At 36.9% G+C, this 23,402-nt stretch overlaps 1 protein-coding gene across 2 annotated transcripts in view; it reads left to right on the forward strand.

Moving 5' to 3' along the window:
• Positions 1 to 23,402, forward strand: part of GRID2 (glutamate ionotropic receptor delta type subunit 2) — a 914,338-nt gene that overhangs the window by 527,273 nt on the left and 363,663 nt on the right. The gene's annotated exons all lie outside the window — the stretch shown is intronic.

Here is a 23,402-nt window from a genome sequence, read left to right on the forward strand (position 1 = left end):
TAAAGTATTTTAATTTGATGACCTAAAGAGGAAATTGTATCTACTTTAATCTGAGGGATATCTGTAGCGCAAAGCATTTCATATGAAATGTGACTGAAAGTTTTGGCTAAAGCCTGCCTCCTTCTACCGGTGTGAATGGCAGGGCCTTCCGTGTGGAGTCAATGCATGCAGATTTTTATTTCACAGGTTGTTAAAGGTTACGTGGAATATTCTCTAATTGTGTTATTTGTTCAGATATAGGGAAACTGTACTGCATTTTTTGTTTTCATTCTAGTAAAATAATCTCTACTTCCACTCCACCTGAGAGCAGCGTTGATTACATTAATACTGGCATTGCTTTGTTATCCAGTATATATTTTTTCCTTACATTTGCATCAGGAAGCAACATATATTCCATGTGTATATTTTGATCTTGGGGAAGTTTCTGTCTCTTACAAAGTTAGAACTTTTTTTTGCATCTTCTGTCTTTTATTCCCTTTTGCCTCATTGGGTAAAAAGAGAAGTTATACAGTTCTGCTGACGTTTATTAACTAATGCTGTATAGTAACCCAAAGTGGGTTTCTTCTTGGTTAGCTTCTTGGTTAGGTACTTGAGGTAAATGATAGGTTCACCTGTTCTTTTTGTGCTCATGATTATGAGAGAGCTCTGTAATGTGATTTTAAAAATGTGTATATATCAGCACCACGTACTTTAAGCTGTGATCCATTTCAGCTGTTTCTAAAGGCTGACATGCAATATATGATGTGTCTGAAAGATATACTTGCAATTTACAGAGACATTATTGATGGTGTATTTTCTAGTGAGTTGAAAATAGATGTTGCTTTGTCTGACTGCTTTGCCTCTAGTGTTGATAGAAAAGGTGGGCCTGGCACAGTGCTATCATAATACTCTCTCAGAAGCAACTTTAAATACATGAGCAGTCTGCTAGAAATTAGACTAACTACTTAGTGCTAAAGGTAAAAAGGTAATTAAATACCTTGGTGAGCTGGGACCTTTTGTTCCAGTTCAGGACAGTACTTAAATCTGCTTTAACCTGCTGAAGATTACCATTTCCTTTATTTATCTATGCAATAGATAAAGATGCAGTGACAGATTCTTTGCTTTTCTGTCAGCTTCTGCAAACCTTTTGTGAAATTTCAATGAAATTTAATTTGTCTGGAAAGTGGTGGGAGTTTGCATGTTATCACAATGAAACTAGTGTTAGTAGAGAACTGTGATTTACTTGAAACTGCACTTCTGTTTAGCATAAAAGTCAAACTAAATGTATATTTGAGTCTAATGGAAAATGGAAAAAATGCTTCTATCCGTAACTAACATATTTCTGAAGTTTAAAAAGTTTCCCTCTCTGTGCTTTTGAATAAAGCATTTTCTTTTAAAACCTGAGGCTGCAGAAAGAGAGACAGACTGACTCAAAGTAATCAGTGGTGTACTATCTGGAGAAATTTGGACTATCTGAATCAGGTGAGGGCAGGGGAGGAGTCTAAATCATTTTGCTGGACTGTCCAAATGCCTGCCCTGACCCCAGGCTGTTTCTGTTGAAACAGTGCAATTGAGACCTATTTCTCCTTGTCTCGTATTTCTTGTATTGTCTTGTCTTTCTCCATGTCTGCTGAACTCTGGTGTACTCAGGCATTTGAACATAGCAGGACCTGTTGTAAAACAGAAAGGGGATTTCAGGCTTTAAGACAAGTGGGTGTCTAGATTTCCTGGTCTAAAATAATAAGGTAAAGTGCTTGGGTTAAAATTCAGCTCAAATAACTAAGATACAGTTTTGTCCAGTTTTCAGCATGCAGATTGGATGGCTTTTAGCAGTGACATTTATAGGGATAAAGGAGTGGGATTTGAATCCCCAAAACATCTTTAAAGCCTCTGAGTAACTGCAGCACTCTGGAGTAAAGTGGTGTTTGCTCCTGCGTTGGGAACAGTGTGGGGGAAGGGAAAATGTGGGACAGGAGGGGAGAGTGCAATGGGACCCCGAGGATGTCAAACAAAAATTCCCCGTGGGACCTTGGTGCTCTATAGTATTTCTCTTGGCAATTTTGGCAGGGATGAGTCCATCTCTGTCAGAAATCTGCTCAGAATTTCCATTCTTGTCAAAACTGATATGAATGTTCTTACTGAAAACTGCATTCAGTGGAGTTGGGAACTGCCTGTTTTGACTGATTGCTTTCATTAGAAAGAGACAAATCTTTTTATGTGCTTTAAATTATATAGTTTCATGTATTTTATTCATTTTCGTTCATTGGGAAAGAGGTTACATTTTACCTATCTCCTGTTGAAAATGCAGTCGTCTTGACAGCAAAGAACAAGAGAAATATTTTCCACTCTCAAACTTGTGTTTTTAATTTCCTTTCATATCTTGCTATTACAATGGAAACTTAAGAAAGATCAGTAAAAAGAATAATAAAAAATAAAAGCTAGGAACTGTATCAGTAACTCCTGTTTTCTGTTGATGCTGCTAGGCAAGTGCTTAACCACAGAGGCTCCTCTGTCATTAATCTAGACTTCAAAATGGGCATAAGAGCAAAGAATGATACAGAGCTTCATTCATTTCTTTTTCACAGCAGAGATGTTTTTGTCCTGAAAAAAAAATTGAATAGCAGAAATAGCATGTTGGGTTTTTAATAACTACAGTGGGAAAAAGAATTTGGATTTGAAAGTTTGTCAGGTTAATGTAGCACGTGAAAACTTGATCTGTTAGACATTTTTCCTTCATTTTGGGGTTTCTGTCTTCCTCTTGAACTGCCTGTTTTTCCAAATTGGTATTTGCAAAGAGTAACCCTTTACAGTTTTCAATGTAATTGATTGAGCCATTTATTAAACACCTTTGCTATGGTTATATTGCTTTTTCTTCTGCTTGAGTAGCTGTGAAAGCCTCACGGTGAGCACGGATCTGCAGAACTGGCTGGAAAGTTGTGGTGAATTTTTATCCTCAGATACTTCAGCTGAGAAAATTAGCTTTGTAATTCACTTCATACATCTGAAATGCTTGGGATCTTTGAAGAGCCTCAAAACTGGCATTTGGAATAATGTCAGCAGGAACTGTATATGATTTAATAATGGACTTAATGCTTCATTGATCTCTTGGGCAGTAATGCTTCTATGCGATTTTGGAAATCCCATTAGGGACTTCCCTTCACCTTTAAGGGAACGCTCAGTGGGTGCTCTTTCAAGACTGTGGTTCATCATCCTTGAAATTAATAAGATAAAACCCTTAGCTCAACTTGGCATTACTTGTTTTAAGGTGGGAATTCTTAATGAATTACAGATAACTCTCAGAATTAGTTTTCAAAAGTTTCCTAATCTTGTCTTTTGCTCTTTAGAGTTGATTTGGTTTTGATCAAAGCTATCATCTGATGAAAATTGCTTCAATTCACAAATACTTGTAACTGGAAAAAACATGTCTTTTCCATGATTAGGAAGAATTAGTAAGTGCCTTTAACCCTCAATTAATCCAAAAGAGGGAGGTATTCTATGTTTGGACGGAAATTGGATATCCTAGTCAAAAAAATAAATAGTAATTAGAAAACCATGTAGACAGGAGAGTGTTTCTTTTAACAGGAGGCATGAAGAGTTGGTAGTAGGAAATGAGTCATTTAGCTCTAGCTTTTGAGGGTGGCGAAGGGAATTGTTCAGTCATCAGATTTAAGAACTCATATGCACAGGCTTGAGAAGTGTGATACATCTCAGTGTTATAACACAGATCTTAGTCCATAGTAAGTGGAAGTAGATCTATACAGATTTCACAAGATTTGATAAATTGCTGTTTTCTACAAGAACCACAAGCCAAGACTGACACAATTAGATGGCCTTCTGTGCCCTCCCAAACATGTCTCTCCACGATAATGAATCGTGGAATTGTAGGACAGCCCAGTTTGGAATGCAAAGATAATTTCATCCAACCTTTCAATTAATTGCTTCTAATTTGCATATATTGTAGGGGACTTCTCCTTGAAGGCTGATGATTATCAGATTAGCCCCTATGGTACATCTGAAAGGTCTGGAAGACTGATTATGAACAAAACTTGCTGGTACCACTTTTGAAGTAGGGAGAACTGGCTTTCACAGTAAGATCTCTTTGTTCCAAGCTAGCCTTTTATCAGGAAAATAAGAAAATGTGTCATATTAGACACTGAATATTCATATATAGCAGAATTGAAAGCAAGTTGGTTTAAGTTTTGTTTGATTGTGGGAGGCAGGGGAGAGCTTGATGATTTGTGGGGGTTTTTTGGTTTGGGGATTTTTGTGTTTTGTTGTTGTTGTTGTTTTGATGTTGTGTTTGTTTAGTTTTATTAGGTTTTGTTTGTGGAAAGACTGTATTTCATTAAGCAGATGCCGAATGGGATTTTGTTGACAGTAGTAGTCAGTATTTTCCTGCAGTGGGTAAGTGGCACTGATAAGCTCAATGTCCTCTGCCTCTGTGGCCATAGGCTATTCACTGTCACTTTCTACCAAAGCAGGGAGAACTCCAAAACAAAGATTCAGTACCTTTAGTCCTCCCTCCACGCTCTGTGGGACCTAGAGGAGCCAGCCAAGTCATAAGCTGAATGGGAAACTGGTAATTGAACTCAATGAAAATGCAGGGCATGTGGAGCTCCATTGAGAATACCCTCTATATGTCTGCATATCTCTCTATACATATATATGTGTAATATCAACTCAATGAAAATGCAGGGCCTGTGGAGCTCCACTGAGAATACCCTCTATATGTCTGCGTATCTCTCTGTACATATATATGTGTACTATGTACCTCCGCTGAGGGTGGAAAAAATCACTGCTTTCCACTGTTGTTAGCACAACACGGCTTAATCTACAGTAAATCTTTGTTTGTTGTGGTGTTTTTAAGACAGATAAGAAACTAATCATGATATTTGAGAAGACAAAGGGAAACATCCCAGTGATTTCAACTTGGATTCTGTATCTTTGTTTATAACATACTGTAGTTTCCAGCTAAATTATTCAGCTCATCTATTTCAAAATATGGTAGAGTTTACGATGCATAAATTGTCATTTGTAAAGTAAAAGTTTTGAATTATGTTTTCTTATCTGCCAAAAGACCTTCAGAAGTAGAAGTGATATGTAATTCTATCTCAATATTGCATTTATGGCAATGCTGAGATATGTTTCCCATAAAGTGGTTATAGCTGTATCCTGCAATTAAAAGAATCTTAAAAGTGATTCCCAGAGACAAAAAGTTACTGCTGTGTGACTGGTAAGGGCCACCTCCTTGCACCTCTTGAGTTCTTTACAAATAGTAAAGATGAGGATGATGAAGCTTTTGATGACTTCATAATATTTATAGTTCTTTCATAGTGTTGAAATATTTTTATGATTCAGCCTTAAAACTACAGTGCTCAGATTTTTGCCAGATCTAAAGCTATGATATAATGCCTTAATCAAAGGGTAAGTTACAATAAAAATTAATAAGAAGTGCTCTTGTCCTGGTGAATTCCTGCTTTAAAATGCACAGCAGAAGTAATAAAAAAAGTGATATTTATTAAGTCTCAAATACTTTACATTTTTTATCTCGGTAAACAATTCCATTTCACAGAACGTCTTCTTCTGAAAAATAAAGCTTTTCAGGAAATTGTAAGCACTAACAAGGCTTTGAAACTCTCTAAGCTAGAAATAAATGGGGGAAATACTGTTTTAGGAATTTGGTAAGGTGTGTCTGGCACCTGTGGGAGATGTCTGGTAGAAAATAATCTCACTGTTACTTTCAGTACTACTAATCTCCATTCCTCAAAAACCTGTGAAAATTATTATGGCAGTTTTTTCCTCTAGTATAGTTGTGGAGAGGATATTTTTCAGGTGTGAAGAAAAGGATAGGATGGGATAAATTGCAGAAGTTCTGCTGAAATTTCAGCTCAAATTAACTTTAATTTTGGTCATGTATGTAAAGCATATTATGACTTGAGAAAGTAAAGTATAGTGTAATGTATCAAAATTTTTATGCTTGATTTGAAACAAATATAAATTGAAGTTGATAATGTTTGGATTTAAACTAAGAACTTAGTAGCTGTAACTAATATTTGCAGACAGCAGAAATACAGAGTACAGTGCATGGAAATTAAGCCCTGTGTTTTTTCTGTGGACTTATACAACATTTCTATTTAGGAGAGATGCATAAAGAAGTCAAAGCAAAACAAGAGATTAGGAGCCAAGCCATGACAAGAACAAGAAATAAGGGTGGTTTTGGTATGGCTGGGCCATTGACCATTTCAGGAGTATCCCTATGTTAATGCTTGTGTTGCCAGAGTTCTCTCTTCTGTTACTGCCACACTGTTCTCCTGTGCTAACTGTGCTACCCTTTTTGTGTATTATCTTCGGCAGCTTTCTCTGCTTCCAGTTGCATTTACCTGCGGCTTTTTTTTTTTTTTTACTCATTGTATTTCTTCCATCTCTGTTTCTTCATGGTGTTTGTTAAGCTCAGATCTAATCTCACTTTGCTGAGTTTTCCTGATCTATGTTGAACCAGGCTGCTTCAACACCTTATCTAGTCATAAATCTACTAGTCTGAAATGCTGGATTTGCTTGTTGGTTTTTTTTTTTAAATACACTTTTATAATAACTAACGTGCTTATGGCTCATAAAAATCTGATTTAAAGTATGCATTCTGGTGGAGTGCCTTTATAATGAACTTTAAGTGGTTTATATGAATATTTTTATGCAGTATGCTGTTTGTATATGCCTTTACAGATTTTGCCTTATAACTTGATTGCTTTTTAAAATAATAGATTATATTTTAAATTCTTAACACTGCTGTTTTGAATCAGTTTGGCTCTAGGATGTTACAGGACTCTAAACTTATTAGTATTCTGCATTATTACTCAGGTACTTTTAGCTCTCTAAATTTATTAACTACTGAGAAAATGTGTGATTTCCCCATTGAATGTGCATGTCTGTGATCTCATTAGTCAGTTTATTTTAAGCTGTGTATTATATCCCTTGAGTCAAATATTTGGCATAAACATAAGAAGTATGAAAATAAATATTTTAGTTAGGATCTAGTTAAATATCATATATCCATGATTAAACGACACTTACCACACACTGGAACAGTGTCAATTAATGCAATTTAAAAAATATATTTATTAAGTTCTTGAAGGGAATATCAGTCCCACTCATGCCACAGAGGTTAAACAGTTTTATAAACTCTTTTTCTTTGTATCCATTCCCGTATGCTTTAAGAGTTGTCTTCATCTTCCTGTTCATCTTTGTTCTGTAGCAGCTGCCTTGCCCCGCAACTGCTGGACCAACCATCCAGACCTACTGCTAGGTGTATATTTCTGGCTGCTGCATTCTGTTTTTTTCCTGAGATTCCAAGTTCTGCTTCTGATGTTGGAGACTGCATGAGCCTGCTTTTTCTTGCAAAGTGTGTCACAAGTAACGTTGCATTAGCAAAGAATAATGTCAGAGAATTTCCGCGCTTTGCTGCAGGGACGTAGGCAATGGCATAAAGTGCATGGGAGGTTCATCTGCACACTGGAAGAACCTGCTCAGAAAAGATTACAGGAGGGGTAGTCCAAGAGGAGGCATTAGAAAATTAGAGAGGGAGTTGAGGGCAGTTTTGTTCACACAGTGGTTTTTAGCTAATGATGGAGGTCTGTGGCTGTAATTCTACAAAATTAATTCCAGAATGAGGCTCCAGCCTAGAAAATGAAGTGCCACATGGATGGATTTTATTGTTATCCCTGTAACAGTCTGTTGCAGAGGGAGTAACAGGTATTGTGGATTTTCTATTCTACAGTGGTAATTATACATGGAAATACTTTACACAAACTCTAATCTATGGTACCTCAATATTCAGTATGTCTGGAAGCAAAAAAGTTGTAAAGTACAGCCTTTTGGTCAGTGTATACTAAGGTGAATTATATTTCCCCAATATTTTGTGACCTATCTGTTCACAAATTACCTTTTCAAATATGTTTGAAAGACTGGAATAATTCACAGCTAGTTTCTACAGTAAAGTTATAATGAGTCTCTTGATACGCTTGATTCTGGATAGTTAAATTGATTTCTCTGTTTGGCCTTGGGGCTTGTTGTACACTGAACAGCGTGTGGAAAGCTATTGTCCTCTCATGCTACTAACTTTACTGCTGAAGACCTTGCACCCTGCTTGCTTTTAGCTTTGCCACTTATTGTGTCTGCAGGAAAGCAAATATGACAAGACCAGCTAAGTGATGGATATCTTCCCACATGAGAATACAATCTTTATGTCGCTTTGTGACTGTAGGCTACCAACAGATTGCATTAAGCAGGGATTGATGCACTGAATACAAATGTTTTTAGCATCTTTATGTACTGAAGCATTTCTGTTCAGTCCAAAGGGGAATGAATTTCACATCAAACTGATTTCATGGCAGAGATTTTCATGCTGCTTTTAAAATTTAGGAGGGGGTGTGTGAAGACAAACATGATAAAAAATTTTAATGAGTAATTCTGATCTATTTCTCATAGTGTATTGCATCCCCTTTTGTTTAATGTGTTCAGTATGTAACATCATACTCCATATTTATTACAGATCAATTCCTCCAAAATCTTTTTGGTTCCAGTTGTATATTCCTTCTAAGTTTTATCAGGCTCTTTTTCTAACAGATTTGTAACATTTAAATAGTCAGTCAGTCCATTAGTCATTAGAAGCTGCTTTCCAGTTTGTTGTGCCACTTTAGCATATTGCATAAGCAAATCATTTCTGCAGGAAAAAAATAAAACATCTATAAAGAAAATACATAATGTTATGATACTTTGTTAAATAAATGTTTGTCCTCATTATTATTTTTTACTTTCTTATTCATTCCATTTGTCTTAGAAAGAGAGGAAAAAAAACATATATAAGTGTCTGGTCTGTTTAAAACCATTTTTAAAAAAGGACTTAAAACTATTCTAAACCTTCAAAGACCAGTGATAAAATGAAGTAAAAATGTGTTTCCCTGCCCCTTTCCCATTTCCCTTTGCTTTCCTTTTCCCATGTCTTTTGAAAGGTGTCTTGCCAAGTGCAATGTTAATGATACATAATTATGTGCCAGATTGGCCAGGTTCTATGATCAGTGTGATCTCTCTTAAATCCTGTTGAACATAAACCCCAAAATCTTTCTGTAGAAGACAGAATATTTTCTTGTGGATTACATCTATCCACTGAAAGGTTACATGTTCAGGTGCTGATTATTGTCTTAGCTCGGCAAAAAAGTAATCTTCACCCAGGTGTGAAAAAGAGAAAGGTCCTGGCTTTTTGCCAGCTGTATTTTAAGAGCTGTGGGGTAGCTGTGGACTCAGAATTGCAGGAGGCTGTTGACTGTTGCAGTCCTTTGGAGACCACAAATAGCATCTTATGGCAGCTATTTTAACAAAAGATTTTGGATTAGGACAATTTAAACTTCTCAACCTGAAAGTCTTGAGATAAATTTGGAAAAAAAAAAAAAAAAAGGATATTCTGACTTCTTAAAAACAAATCAGTCACCCTGAACTGTATAGCACAGCTGCTTGCCTGTAACAAGGTCATTAAAAGCTAGGAACAAAAGCAGCCCTCTAACTTGTCATTCTGAATTTTGAACAAAAAGAAAGTGTGGGATGTGTGGGATGGAGCTAGGCAGTTAAGTCCACACGTTCTGGAGAAATCAGCTAAAACTGTAAATAAAACTTACACACTGCAAGGAACCTCACCAGAGAGCACAGGTGTTTCTTAATATTCTGCTTTGAAAATTGAAATAAAGAAAACAGTAAAATTTTATTTCAGAAGTACTCATGGTTTTACCCATAGCCTTGTTTTCTACTTTTTTTTCAGTTCTAAACACAACAGTACACTTACTGAAGGGTGGGAGGATGTTTGTTAAAAATAATACAGCATCAGCTGAATGCTCCACAGAATTTAAAATTAAATGTCTGCAGAGATTATTTGCTATCATGCTTGCTATAAAGATATATGGCTCTTTTGTGGGAACTTCTGATAATTTCAGATATTTCACTGCCCTCTCTCGGTGAGAGTTAAAACTGGTCTCTTTCTCACAAACCTCAACCCAAGAGCAAAAAGGATTTTTCCTTTGGTGCAAGTGTCATTTGCTAGGAAATACTAGCAAGTCGGACATTGTGATTGTGATGGTTGTACAGTTTATCTCAGTTTGAAGTTTGTAATTGAACTCACTGGTTTGATCTATGAAGTGGACATATGCATATAGCATATGTCGACCTTGTTCAGACATCATGGCAATATATCCTTTTCCATAACTGTATAGAAATATTTTTAAAACACTTTTTAAAAAGTCTGTGTATTGTGAGCAGTGAAAAAGCTAATGATATTCTAATTGCTTGCTGGAATAATGAGCTTGTCACTACTTTATTAGAACTTATCTGGTTTAGACAGCTAACTCAGGTGCATATGTTTAGTAATCTCCCTCTAAAACATGTAGAGAGGGTGGTGCTTCTCTAGAAGGCAGTTCAAAACTGCAAAAGGTATCTGAAGATATTAGCTAGCTGATTTCACAGTTCAGCTTTAAAGCCTATAAATATCTTTCCTCCTCAGATATCAGTGAAAAGAAGATTCCGTTTGCATGCTCCCTAATTTACCCCTGAACCAACACTTCTTGCCTGGTGTTTTGGGGAACTCAGAAGTTATACATAAAGCCTTAAACCACAACCAATTTCCTAACTGCATGCTATTATGAAAGGTTTCATGAAACACATCACAAAAATATGAGCTTTGATTTCTGTGCCATGATTAAATCTGATTAAATTAAATCAAGGACTGTAGTTAAACTTCAGTTTAGTTTAACTTAAAAGTAGTAAGGCAAGTTCTTCAATGATGGCATTATTGGTTCAGAAAGACTGTGAACTTATACTGCAGGAGGAACTATAATTTCAAAATGCCACAGATTTCGTATATATAGCTTCCAACTCCCAAAGGGATCATTTTTGATTAAAGTTACGGTTTGCCGTATATTTCAGAAGGTCTATGTTATGGCAGTATTTATGAAGGAGTGAATGGGCAAAAATAAACTAACATGTCTTGTCTTTTGCCCATGTGTTTTTTTCAAGCCAAAGTAAAAGAAAACAGAAATCTGGTACATGTCCAGAGCCATGTAAGTAGTTCAGGGTCTGTTCTGTTGCCAAAGCACAGACATGCTGCTTTGCACTGAGAAACATTTAAAACACAATTTGTTGTCATTGGCAGTGTAGCAAAGTTATTAATCTCTGTTAGATGGTTTTATACAGAGCAATGACTTGTCCTGTACCAAATGTAAATTTGGCAAGTGCCTTGTACTGATCTGCATGGTTTGAAAGGCGTAGACATGTCAGTAATAGAAAGTTTTAGCTAAACCAAGAGTGCAGCAACTTCCAAATAAAAGGCTTAAAGGGAGGCAAATGGTGACGGAAAGACAGGGAGAGCCTGAAGATGCTTACAAAGAGAAGGGATTTGCATGTTTACTGCCTGAAGTTGCTATTACCCTCCAAGTTACCATGCAGGACGTCTCCCAACAAAAGTTTCCTTTTTTCCTTTCCTGTCTAGCACTTAGGCAGCATCATGACCTGACTTTTCACCAGAGGGTTGCCAGGAACTCTGCAGATCATCCAGCCTATTGTTTGCTGTCCTGCTTGTGATCCACATCCAGCAGTGTCCCTTTCTGAGCACCGAGTGGGAAGCGGGTGGGCTTTTCTGGGATGTGGCGGTATCAGCAGGTCTGACTTTATAATGATGAAGGTCATTCTTTGTACGCATTCTTTATACGAATTCTCTTGACTCCCCAGCAATTTAGCCAATCAATCTATAAGGAGCTTCTGCAAATGTCACCTTGCAAACCGACTACATGTTTTGGCAGGAAATTAGAAGGAGCAAAAACAATTCAAGAACCAGGTTGAGAGCTGGTTATTAATTTTTTGCCTGTGTCTTTACTGAAAGGGGAAACAATCATATCTCTTTCAGCACAGCAGAAAAGGAGGAATCATAGCATGTTTTAAAAATGCAATATATTTTGATGCAACAGGCTCAGTACACAGTGTTGAGAAGTGCCTCAGGTCTGCCACACAGTTCCCTGCCTTCTTTATTGTGTAGCTGTTATTTCAAGTCAGTCTTGTGGGATATGTCCAATCCTAGAAGGCAGGTTCACAATTAGCTGGTATTCTCTAATGACTATTTCTGCATTAGTAAAAAGACCGACATTTTAACTTGGAAATACAAACCTGGCTGGCTGCTGCATTTCTCCACGTAGCCTGTGTACAGGATTTGAGTAGATTTGGACAGTCATTACTTGAAGTTGAGTTTTAGGCTGAGAATTGGTGCAAATTAGAGACATAAGTGTAGGACAAGCAAGTAGGAGATTGAGGTGGGTGCTAGGGAGAAGCCCTTCAATTATGTGGAACGGCAAGGCATCTCTTTTCTTATTTGTCCTGGTTTAACCCCAGCCAGCAGTTAAGTACCACAGTCTCTTCCTCAATCTCTCCTCACCCATTCACCTTCAACGCCCTAGGGGGATGGGTGATATAACAGCAAGGATGTTCATTTTCCTGTGCCCCTGTCAATGTGGGAACAAAGAGTTTTGAGGAAGAAACACTGTTTTGGGAGAAGTGTGGGAAGGGATGAAGTGTGGGAATGAATATGTCTGCTTTCAATGCTGACTTTCCATGTTACTTCTTTTGACTTGTTTTTGCTGTCTAAAGTTTCCAAGTGCATATGTTCAGTGTGAAATGCCAAAAGCTGCTTACAGATATCTCCTCTGCTCCCCTTTACAGTTAGAAAATCACTGTCCAGCTTTTACTAATGACTTCCTAATAAGTTGAAAAACTAATCAGGAAGAAACATTTCGTTTTTGCTTTTTACCACTGTCCTCAGACTTTTCCCCATAATTCAACTAATGAAAAGAATCTTCAATGCAGTGCCTGCTTGTAATTTTGACTTAAGTAATTTATTATTTGTATATCTTATTTATCTAGAAATAGTGATCATGCCTTTAAATTGCACCTCTCAAGCACAGAGCACTAGGGAGACCTGAAATAGCTGAGAAATTATTTTGGCTGAGTTCAGCTTCATTTTAAGTTGACAGAGAAGCTCATTAACGTGTATGTGCATCTACACATGTACATATAGGTGGATGCACACAAAGCTAGTGGCCTGCAGTTTTCCTATAAAGCCCTAGGCCATAGAGCTCTCTGTGTGAAAATAGATTTCAGGATGTTCAGAAATCCTGAATGCCCCAAAATAGGATCAGGATGTTCAGAAATCCTGAATGCCCCAAAGGTGAGATGGACTTCTGACTCCAAGTCTTTCTATTTATAAAGCCCTGAGGCTTTTACCTCCTGGTGATCATACATCTTTTGGAAATCTCTATTTCAGAGGGCACTTAAGTTCCTGGGACGGATTGCTTGCTGCAAAAGACTCAAGGTTGCTTGCAGACAATAGCACATTTTATTGGGTTTTCTCTGGTTTCATTCCTATTGTTTCTGTTGAGTCCTCTTTGAACAGAGTGTTGCCCTACCTGCTCTTATCCCAAGTGCTGATAGGAAATGCAGAGCTTTGCTATGACAGTTTTCTTTATAGCAATAATGAATACATTATGCCAGAGACCATCTTAGGAAATTGTGCCTGGGGTTTAACTTCAGAGGTTGATAGCTTTACAGGGAGCCATTTTACTTCTTGGTTTCTCTTTTCTTCTTAACCTCCAGCACTTTTGTCTTTACCTTCTTTACTCTTGGTATTTTTGTCATCAGTTTTTTTCCTTCTTTTTGCCCCTCCCTAACATGATGATAGATAGAGAGACTCAGGGAAGCTATCAATTACATTTTCTTCTTGTTCTGCCAAATGACTCACTCACCAGACTTTTATCACTCGAATGTAAGTGTGTAATGAGCCAAGCGACTTGGATGGGGAATTAGAAGAGGGTCACTTGCCATTTATTTTTGGTTTTAGGCTTTGATGGAGCAGTTCATTAGAGCTACCATGAGTCCTGACAACAGATTTATGAGGAGGAGATGATTTTATTTTATGATCTTATGTCAGGCTCTGGTCTCTGGTCATGATTGGATATCACTTACTATGGTCCTTTCTATCTTGTTTCAGATTTGCTTTTTCTGCCATGCAGCAGAATGTTTAGTGTTCAAATTTTGTTCCTGATGTTTGATCATTAGTGGATTTGTTAGACTGCATGCACTGTCTGAGGCATGTTGGATTGATTTTTCTATTGACTTCAGTTTTTCTTTGTGATAGATCATCTTCGTGGTAAGCTGTTTGTATTTTCCTGTAGCTAGATAAAATTCTTCACATACAAATACATATATATGTGTGCTTTTTGCTGGAATGCTTAATTTTTTTTATTCAAATGAGACTAAATTATATTCAGAAACTTCAGAAAAACTGATTGAAAACCCTCAGATATGTTAGACTCCTTTTGGATGTAAATTTACATTTATGAACTTTTAGGATACTTAAAAAATGGTGTGGTGGAATGTGCACGAAATAAAAAAGCCCACGTAGCCAAAGTTCCCATTCTTTCTGGTGGTAGGATCTTTACATAATTAACACATCAGTAACTAAAAAAAACAAAAAGAAAAAGCTGCATATGGTAATCATAAAACTATGAGATTGTGAGATGGAACAGTACACTGTAAAAGCAATTTTAGCTGCATTTTTAAGTGTGCGTGTAATGTAAATACATATATGTTAATTTTATTTACATAATTGTTCCTCAGAGGGGAAAATACCATCTCACACTAAAAGCACACTTGATGAAAACGCTAGAAGCATGGAGAGTTGTTTTTTGCTTTGTTGGGGTTAGACATCTAAATTTACAATGTTAATGGAAGCTAAGAGTCTTAAGCATCACAGAAGATGAAAGCACTTAGATTTATATGGCCAATTAAAGATTTAAGTTCCTAAGTTTAGGTGCAGAAGTAATAACATTTAAGGAATTTATACAACTTTGCAGGTATTTAATCCATTTAACAAGTTGTTCAGAATTAAGCTCCAAGGATGATTTACCCATGTGAATTTCAAGCATTATGCATTAATTTGTGATTTCTTGGTTACTTGTCTGGGGTGTTTTTCTAACCATGAAAAAATGTCCGCTTAAAAACAAATGTACTTTCTGGTAGCAAAGCTATTTCCTGTGAATTTGAGTGCCTAACTTACCACCATCTTCAGTTGCCTCACTAGATGAAAGCTGGTGTAGTATGTCAGAAAAACCAGAGCAAAACTGTAGCCCCTAGTCTCAAAGATCATATAGAGTTTTACTCCTTGAGGTAGCAATTTGCTCTCCCCCTGCATGTTTTCTCCAGTAAAGATACATGGTGTGCAGAGAGCATGAGCAATTCAGTCCTGTAAAGTTTTCTGCTCATTTTGACTGCTTTGGGTCCTGGGACTTGTGCCACTCTTCACACAGCTCTTTGTGATTGAAGGGCCTGGGCACAAACAATTAACTTGAACCGTTCATATCGGACCTGTCTGAACTGGCTGACTCCTGTCCCCCACAAAACTTAAGCAGGGAAACAGAAGGATAGGGTCAGTTAATCACCATGACCATCTCTCACTGCTGCAAGTCCTCTCATCTTCTCCTGCATTTGGTCTACCCAAGCAGGACTTGCTGCCAACAGTGTGCCTAGTATGTGGCATTTAAAACGTCAGTGAAACACCTTTAAGAGGTCAATGTTTTCAGACAGAAATGTGGTTGTTAGGGGAGCAGTGTGCTTTTTTTCTTCCAATTTTAATTTCAAAATCCTTTAAGTTCAGTCACACACACTGTTAGAACAGGGGATAAGAGAAATTAGTTCAACCTATTTTAAATTCTACATTTAATTCAAAGTCCTAAATTAATGCGCAGTATAAACTACATTTTAGGAGCTTACTGACTTTTCAACACAAGCATTTTTTTCTTTGCTGAATATTACTGCTTCCCCCCGCTTCATTTTGTTACTAAAACCAGTCGGGTTAGGACCATATGTTTTGAAGAGACTTAGTAGGACTGTTGAAGATTTTTCCTAGAAAGAAGTATAATTCTAGATACCGTGTTGGAGTGAGTAAATGTAGAAATTACTACCCACGTACTGTTCTTTGGCGAGCAGGGCCTACACAATTACAGCTGAGCAACTGAAAATAAGATTGTGCAGTTTGGAGGTATATATCTGCCTTCATTTTGCAACTTCCCTCTTTCAGAAAAGCTATCACAAAACTTCAGAGGTTTTGAGAGTGGGTTTTGGAAGCTCCCAAGACAATATGGTTAAAACTTTACAACTTCTGTTCAAATTAGACGTCATCTGCAGCTTGTGAGGCTGATGTTTGCTAGTGGCTCACCACAATGGTGCTACTGTGCTCAGTCAATGAGTAATTGTGCCATTATAAGGCAAAACCCAGGATATCTTCCTGAATTTTGCAGCCTACTTAACAGCAAAAATCATTTAAACGGTCATAATTATCAGACAAATTCTTCATTCCTGTTGATGCTGGGAAGAGAGTATCTGTGTGCTCACTGCTGGACTGGCTCTGTCTTTCGGAGCGGCAGCTTGATTGCGCTTTCCTTCTCAAGGGCCATCGTCAGACTGTCTGTATTGATTTGCATTAAAGATGCATTTTGCTTACCAGAGATTCCCAGCATGATCTGTGAGCATATCATAGCTTCTAATCAGTCCTATTCTTGTCCTTCTATTGTGCTACAATTTTTATGCAGCTGAACACTTCTATAGAAATCTTTTTTCTTATTGTTATTCTTCTGAAGGAACTGAGCTGATTGCCTAACCTATCTTGCCTGTTAATTAGTTGTTACCTGTTAGGTTTGTAAAACCTTTGGTAACTGGCAGAGGTGGCCAGCTATACAACTACACCATTCATGGGACGTAAAGAACAGGGCAAGACATCTGCTCTATATACGGAAGGAAAACTGGAAAATTTGTAAGTCTACAGTGTGGTGTTAGTATCTACACAGCAGTCTCAAGGCAAGGAGGTATCAAATGGTGTAAGAAACTTCCTCATCATCAGGTTGAGATAATACTCCAGTCTGGAATGGAGACATTTCCTATTTCTACTTTGATTCTAAAAAAATGGGAACTTGGAAATTCCTTAGATAGCTATCTGAATTCTTTGTCATCCATTTTCATATTTACTCCTTTGAATTATTTAGCAGAAGGTGCATTTTGCTGTTCATCAATTTTCTTAGATCATGTATGAATATGTCAAACAGCACAGATCCCAGGAGATTAGTACAGATGCCAGGATATTAGTAATATCATGCTAATATGAAATTGTTCCTATTTGCTTAAGGGTTTTGTCCTTTAACACTGTATCTAAGAAAAGACTTTCCCTTACATGCCATGACAGCTTCTGCTATTTGCGACTTTAATTTATAACAGGCATGTTGTTTTCCACCATAATTCTGTATTTAGCAACACAGTTGATAATTTTATTCAACCTCTCCTGGTTTCCCGGAGGCCGGGTAATGCTTGTACCTGTGAACAGTGCATGTTTTTTTCACTCCAAGTCTTGGAATGAAAGAAGAAAACTTTAGCCATAAATCTTGGGCATTCAGTAATCAGCCTCTCCCACAGCTGGAGCTGTCATACCAAACGCATATTTTTGGAAATGTTGTTTGAAATCACTACTGAATTTCAGTTTTCTCTCTTGTGAATCCAGAAGCTTACTTGGAACATGAGTTCTGCAATATAGCACATTCTATACCTGCATAAGTATACTCACAGTCCTGAATTTTTTTTGTTAAATGGAATACCCTAAAGTAAAAGTAATGTAAATAAGAAGTAATGTGCATTCCAGTTGTGCGATGGCTCTGAATCCATACAATATTAATGAAGGTTTTGATTAATACTTCCACATAAACTAAAGGAGATGGAGTAAAGACTTTTCTAGTAGCTCCCCTACCCCTGTTTCTGCATTTTAATGAAAGATTTGTTAATATTTAAAATGCATTTAAAGCCTCAAGTGCATAGGAAAGCTATGTAGTTAAAAAAAAGGGACATTTTATTAGGCAGAGCTATTTGAACAAAAGGATAAATCTCAGACTAATAATGCCGATGACAAACTCTGAGCTTGTAACATAATTGAAGATTTTAAAATGTATTTTTCATTTTCATTGTGTACCAAAAGGAAAAATGTCATCAGCCAAATACTTTGCTATTACTTAGACGCTGCAGACAATTCGCTGCTGATTTATTCACAGATACTTTATTTAAAAGTATATCTTTTGTTAAATATTGAAACATGGCACTTGTGGGCTACTGGTGGGCCGTGGGACTAAAATAAATCAAGTAATGTGTTCCTGTTAACTGAATGAAGTATTTTAATAAGCAAGCCTGATTCATGTAGACACCTTCCGTTCAGCTGACTTGAATTTTGTGTTGTATAAGAAGGAACTATGCTTAATATGGTTTCAGTCATAATTTTTTCTAACATATTACTTCATAGGAGGAAAAGAATACAGTCATTTCACATTTGATGCTTAGTGTGAAAAGTTCATGGAAAAAAAAATCTCAGGTAGAGAAACAAAACCTATTTTCTAACTGATGAGTGCATCCAGTCACAGAATGCCTTAAACTCCTTTGTCTTGTATTTGAAGTAGATTTCTCACTTTTTAACAGCCAGAAGCCAACCCTTTTGTACTGTAAGGTCATAAAGTGAGGTATAAAGTGCATCATGTTGTACTCTGATGGTCAACTGCAGTTTGCTTAGCAAACATTGCATGGGAATATGATGGCTTGATACATCGATATGAGCCAAAGGTCTGTCTTTAAAGTTTGTATCATTACAATTACCTTTGCCTTATAAAAACTGGTGAAGTTAGGTGGCCTTGCAAAGTCTCTTCCACTTCCTTCTTCAATTATTTCTTCTTTACCTCCCTCAATGTCTAGCCAGGGAATAATCTTTCTATCTCTTTCTTTTTCTTCTGGTTACTGACAACCTGGCCTCTTCCTTTTACCTACTTCCTGGACTTTGAGTTCCGCCTATTTGACATGGGTAGAAGAAAGGTAGGATAAATTTGTCTCTGTGGATACCATATTCCCGAGTCCACTTGACCTATGCACTGTGTCTTGCTTGTTCCGTGCTTATTCCAGATTAAATTGAAACTACAAATCTGTGGACACTGCTAGAGATATTCAGGGGTATTTTACAGGTCAAAAAGCTGTATGTTTTGTTCTCTGGATATAAAGTGAAATGTTTTACCCAGTAAGCATTGATCTAATGGGACACTGATTTCAGCTAATACTCTCTCTTTGTGGAGCTTCCATTAAAATCAGACCTAGACTGTGGAAATTTGAGTATCTGTCTGGAAATGTGCATACTCTAAATCTGTGGCCGTGTTTGTAAGCACAGGTCTTTGACTTTCTCATGTTCATGAAATGTGTATTAATATATCTGTATGTGTATGTGCATGGACATGTGCATTCATGTAAACTTCTGTTAAAATGTTTTTTAAAGATTGATTTTTGCCTCTAATTCTTAATTTTAAGGCTCAGTTGTAGCATGTCAAGAAACACGAAGGCATGGTGGGAAGTAGGTGTGTAACAGTGTAATTCCTTTTATGTATGTTCATTCATTTATCTTCATTTATGCTAGTGGTTGAAATCAGTGAAACTACTTACATAAGTGTAAGATTCGGCTTCAGGCTTTTAGCACTATATTTATGACTGTCTAAAGTCAAATGCTTTAAACCAAAACCTTAAGCACTTGATACTGCTTTATGATGGAATATAGTTATTAACTGTATTTGCTTTACTGTATCAAAGATCTTCATCCCTCTGTAAGTGTATCTGATAGATTGCAAAATTTGATGTTCCACAGCACCTAATTTCTTACTATGTGGTTTTATCTTCACTTATTCTTTCTTGTTGCTCTACACCAATGCATTCATCTGTGTGAACAAGCGCACGTTTGTGGTTAGCAGTTATTGTCCTACTGGTAAAAATAGCAGGATTTAATTCTGAGCACTGAAAATCACTTGTGAACTGTGTAAAGAATAATTACTGTGCAATAATTGTTTTACTAGTAAAATATTCAGAAGGTAATCCATGTACTGTGCTGATTTGCTGTACACAAAGCTGGAGTAAGGGCAAGGTGAGAGAGGACACCAGCTAAACAGCAGATATTCTTGAGCTCCACCAGATGCACGCTTTGCTGGTACTACTGCCAAAAAGAAGGATTGCTGGCAGCAGGGTAGTAGTGACTAGTTAAGAGACTGAAGAAGAGGGGCAGGAACATAATAGGTGCAGCCATAGCTCTGTCCAGAAGCCTTGAAATGATACCCAAAAATACATAATCTACAAGTTGAAAAAGAAAGCCCAAAACATCAACACCACCACCCCCCCCCCCAAAAACCTAACAGGTTCCTGGAAGATACTTTACAATAGGATTAGGCAAGATTCTCCTAGACAAGACAGGGATGTTACGTTTCAGCATGTGAGAAATGCTGCAATCCTAGCTTTCTAATGCTGCATCCAAGGTTGCCTGCTAGCTCTTCAGGTTATTGTGGAGTGCAAAGCAATGGGATAGCCCTGTCTTTTTGCAGCATTTTTGGTGGTTCCTGTCAGCTTCTGGTATGGTGGAGTGGAGCAGCCTGCCGTGCTGTGATTTCTTCTTTGTTCCAAGGCATTCTGATGTTGCACAGGCAAATTCATTGCTATGTTTTTACTGTATATGTGATTCTTCTGTCATTTTCCTCTTACGCTATCTTTCCCTTAGCTGTGGTCTGAATTACTTTGTGTTTCATTTTGAGTCATCTTTTTTGTACAGGAAACTCTCCTCACTGCATGGCATTTATGGCTAATCATGAAATCACAGTGTTTCTTTCTCCATTAGAGTTGAAAAGATGGGTTTTATAGCCTCGTTTTGGATTGCTGTTAAATATCTTATGTTGCCTGTTTACTGTAAAAACCCTTTTATTTGTCTGAGCGTAGATGAATAATTGTATATATTTTCTTTAAATGGTTTGGGATGAAAACACTTCATTGTGAGACAGAACTGCAATTGCATAACTTGGCTTACAGTTATTGGTTCTATAAATCTAAAATCTGTCCTTTTACAGTGCTTTTTCTACCACAGACTCCATGAAGTTTTACACTTATTAAGTAAGAGGCAGCCTGAATCCATGAAATACATATAATGTAAATGTTTTCCTTGTGCATGGGGAAGAGACAGAATGTCAGTGTCAGCTTTTCTTTCAGCTTACAGAAATTACAACCATTTGATGGGTTTCTAGCAGCCTGTGAAAGAGAGGTTGGTGTTCTCCACCTACGTGAAAAGAGAAAAGCAAACTTTTTTTTCATCAGAAACTACTACCTTATCTTTTCATGGACAGTAAGTTCTAGGGAAGGTGTAAGACACAGAAGCTGTCTCTTCATTCCAGTAAGCCTGATGCACTTACTGTGAGACAAGCTTGTGCCCAGCTCTGTTGAAATTCTGAAGATGTAAACCCCTTGCTGTGCTTAGGTCATTCGTTCTAAATCTTGTTAGAACATAGCCTCCTCCCACTTGCAAAAGAGAAAAATATGTTGTTGATACACTGAAGAAATCTTATGTTCAAAAATAAGATGCAAACTTCTGTAGAAAAGTAATTCAACACGATAAAAGCCAAAAAGTGTAAGTGCACAGTTCAAAGTGAAGTGCACTGTTCAAAGTGTGTCCTTGCAAATTTAGTGCTGGAAATTATACTTGAAATTTCTCCAAACAGCATCATTTGAAGACCAACCTTTTGTTTCCTGATACGGTTGGGTTTTCTTCATGTATCCCCCACCCAAGCACAGAACTGACTGGTATTATTCAGAATGGGAGAGCTTCATGCCTCCAAACTTGATCTGCAATGCCTGCCAGAAGAAATGCAAGCAAAATGCAAACAGCTAGACTAATGACCAAGTTACCTGTCATCACGGTTTTAGCATTATAAGCCTGTTTGATTAGATCATTAATTTGAAAATGTCAGGTTCTGGCTAAAATTAACAGGCTTACTTTTCCAAGGGCAGAGCTGTGTTAAAAGACCTCAAGAGCAAAGTTGGAAATAGAAGGAAAGGTCAGTGTTTACTTAAGAAAAAAGATAAATCAGCATAGTGAACTGAAAAGTCTTGCACTTTAAATTTAGTCAAACAGACTTTGAGAGGAGGGAGAAAAGGGGATTGCAGTGCTGACATCCAGTCTTTTGCGTATATATATATATATATATATATATATGGTATATATCTACTTCAGGCTTTTTCTCAGAAATCAAATAAAAGATGGAAATAACTACCTTTCACTATCTGCAATCAAAGTGGGCAACATTTGACTTGATGTTATTTTTTGGAAAAAGAGAGAAACAGCTATTTAAAGGTAATAGTGCTTAGACGTGCTTAGCCACTTCCGTACCCATCTACCAAAAATACATATTAGTTACTTTCTTGTAAAGCTATCTAACAAAAGTATAAACTTCAGCGCAGTCATTTAATTGTGTCTGTATTTCTTTTATTTTCATCTGTTTGTGTGTGTCATGGTATTGCGCTCCACTTCCTTATATGGTGATCAAATAGCTTTATGTTAGTGAAATGTGTGATATAAGCTAAGGAATTTTTTCCTTCATTGTTTTTCTTTCTGAGTAATTTACAGTTTTCAGAGAATGGAATAACTGGCAGGGCAGGCAAGGTATATAATTTTTTTCATTCACTGGAAAATTTAGTAAGGTAGAGTTTTTCTGAAGTATATCTTTGGCCAACAAGTAATTTTTTTAAAAGTCTTTTAGAAGCATTGGGTTTCTCATATTTAATTCACAGTCAGTTGATACTGAAACTTGAGTATTAAGGGAACATATACATTTTGGAAGCTTCAAAGGCACCTTTATCTGCATTCTGTCAAACTTTGGTCTTGGAAAATGTGGCTGTTGCTTTTGGTATAATTTCTGGCTCTTTTTCTTGGTGATGAAAAAAAGTGTCTTGGCTTATAAAAATATTTTCAGACGATAGCAGGAATAATAAATGTTACAGGGATCTGACAATTTGCAAATTATAAGCATGACTGCAAAATATTTGGGCCCATGTCCTATGTATACGTAAGAGAAGGTCACAAATTTCATATGTGCTGCCAGCTAAGACAGCATCCTTACAGATCATTACAGCACATCCTTACAGAAATAAAAATGCACTTAATGAACAATAAAATAAGAAGCAAATAATAGCCTTATTTAATGATCTGCTTAATGCTGGTTTTATAGTCTTATAATACTTTTGCACAGGTATGGCTCCTGAAGGTTCTACCTGCATCCTCTTTGAAATTCATTCCCTTATTTAAAAAAAAACAAAATTATTAACATTTTCCCATTTGAGGAGAACATTTTCCCATTGGCTCATAAATCCCCATTCCAAGATCTGTAACCCATGGCTCCATATGTAAAAGGGGACTTCTGGAGAGGTGTACAGCACACTGGAGAGAATAAGTGTTACTTATTTATTTGTGGAGT

The sequence above is a fragment of the Pezoporus wallicus genome, unplaced genomic scaffold, assembly GCF_028554395.1.
Source record: "Pezoporus wallicus isolate ANWC-B61680 ecotype Strahan unplaced genomic scaffold, APGP_CSIRO_Pwel_v1 contig_6999, whole genome shotgun sequence".
NCBI classification, from domain to species: Eukaryota; Metazoa; Chordata; class Aves; order Psittaciformes; family Psittacidae; genus Pezoporus; species Pezoporus wallicus.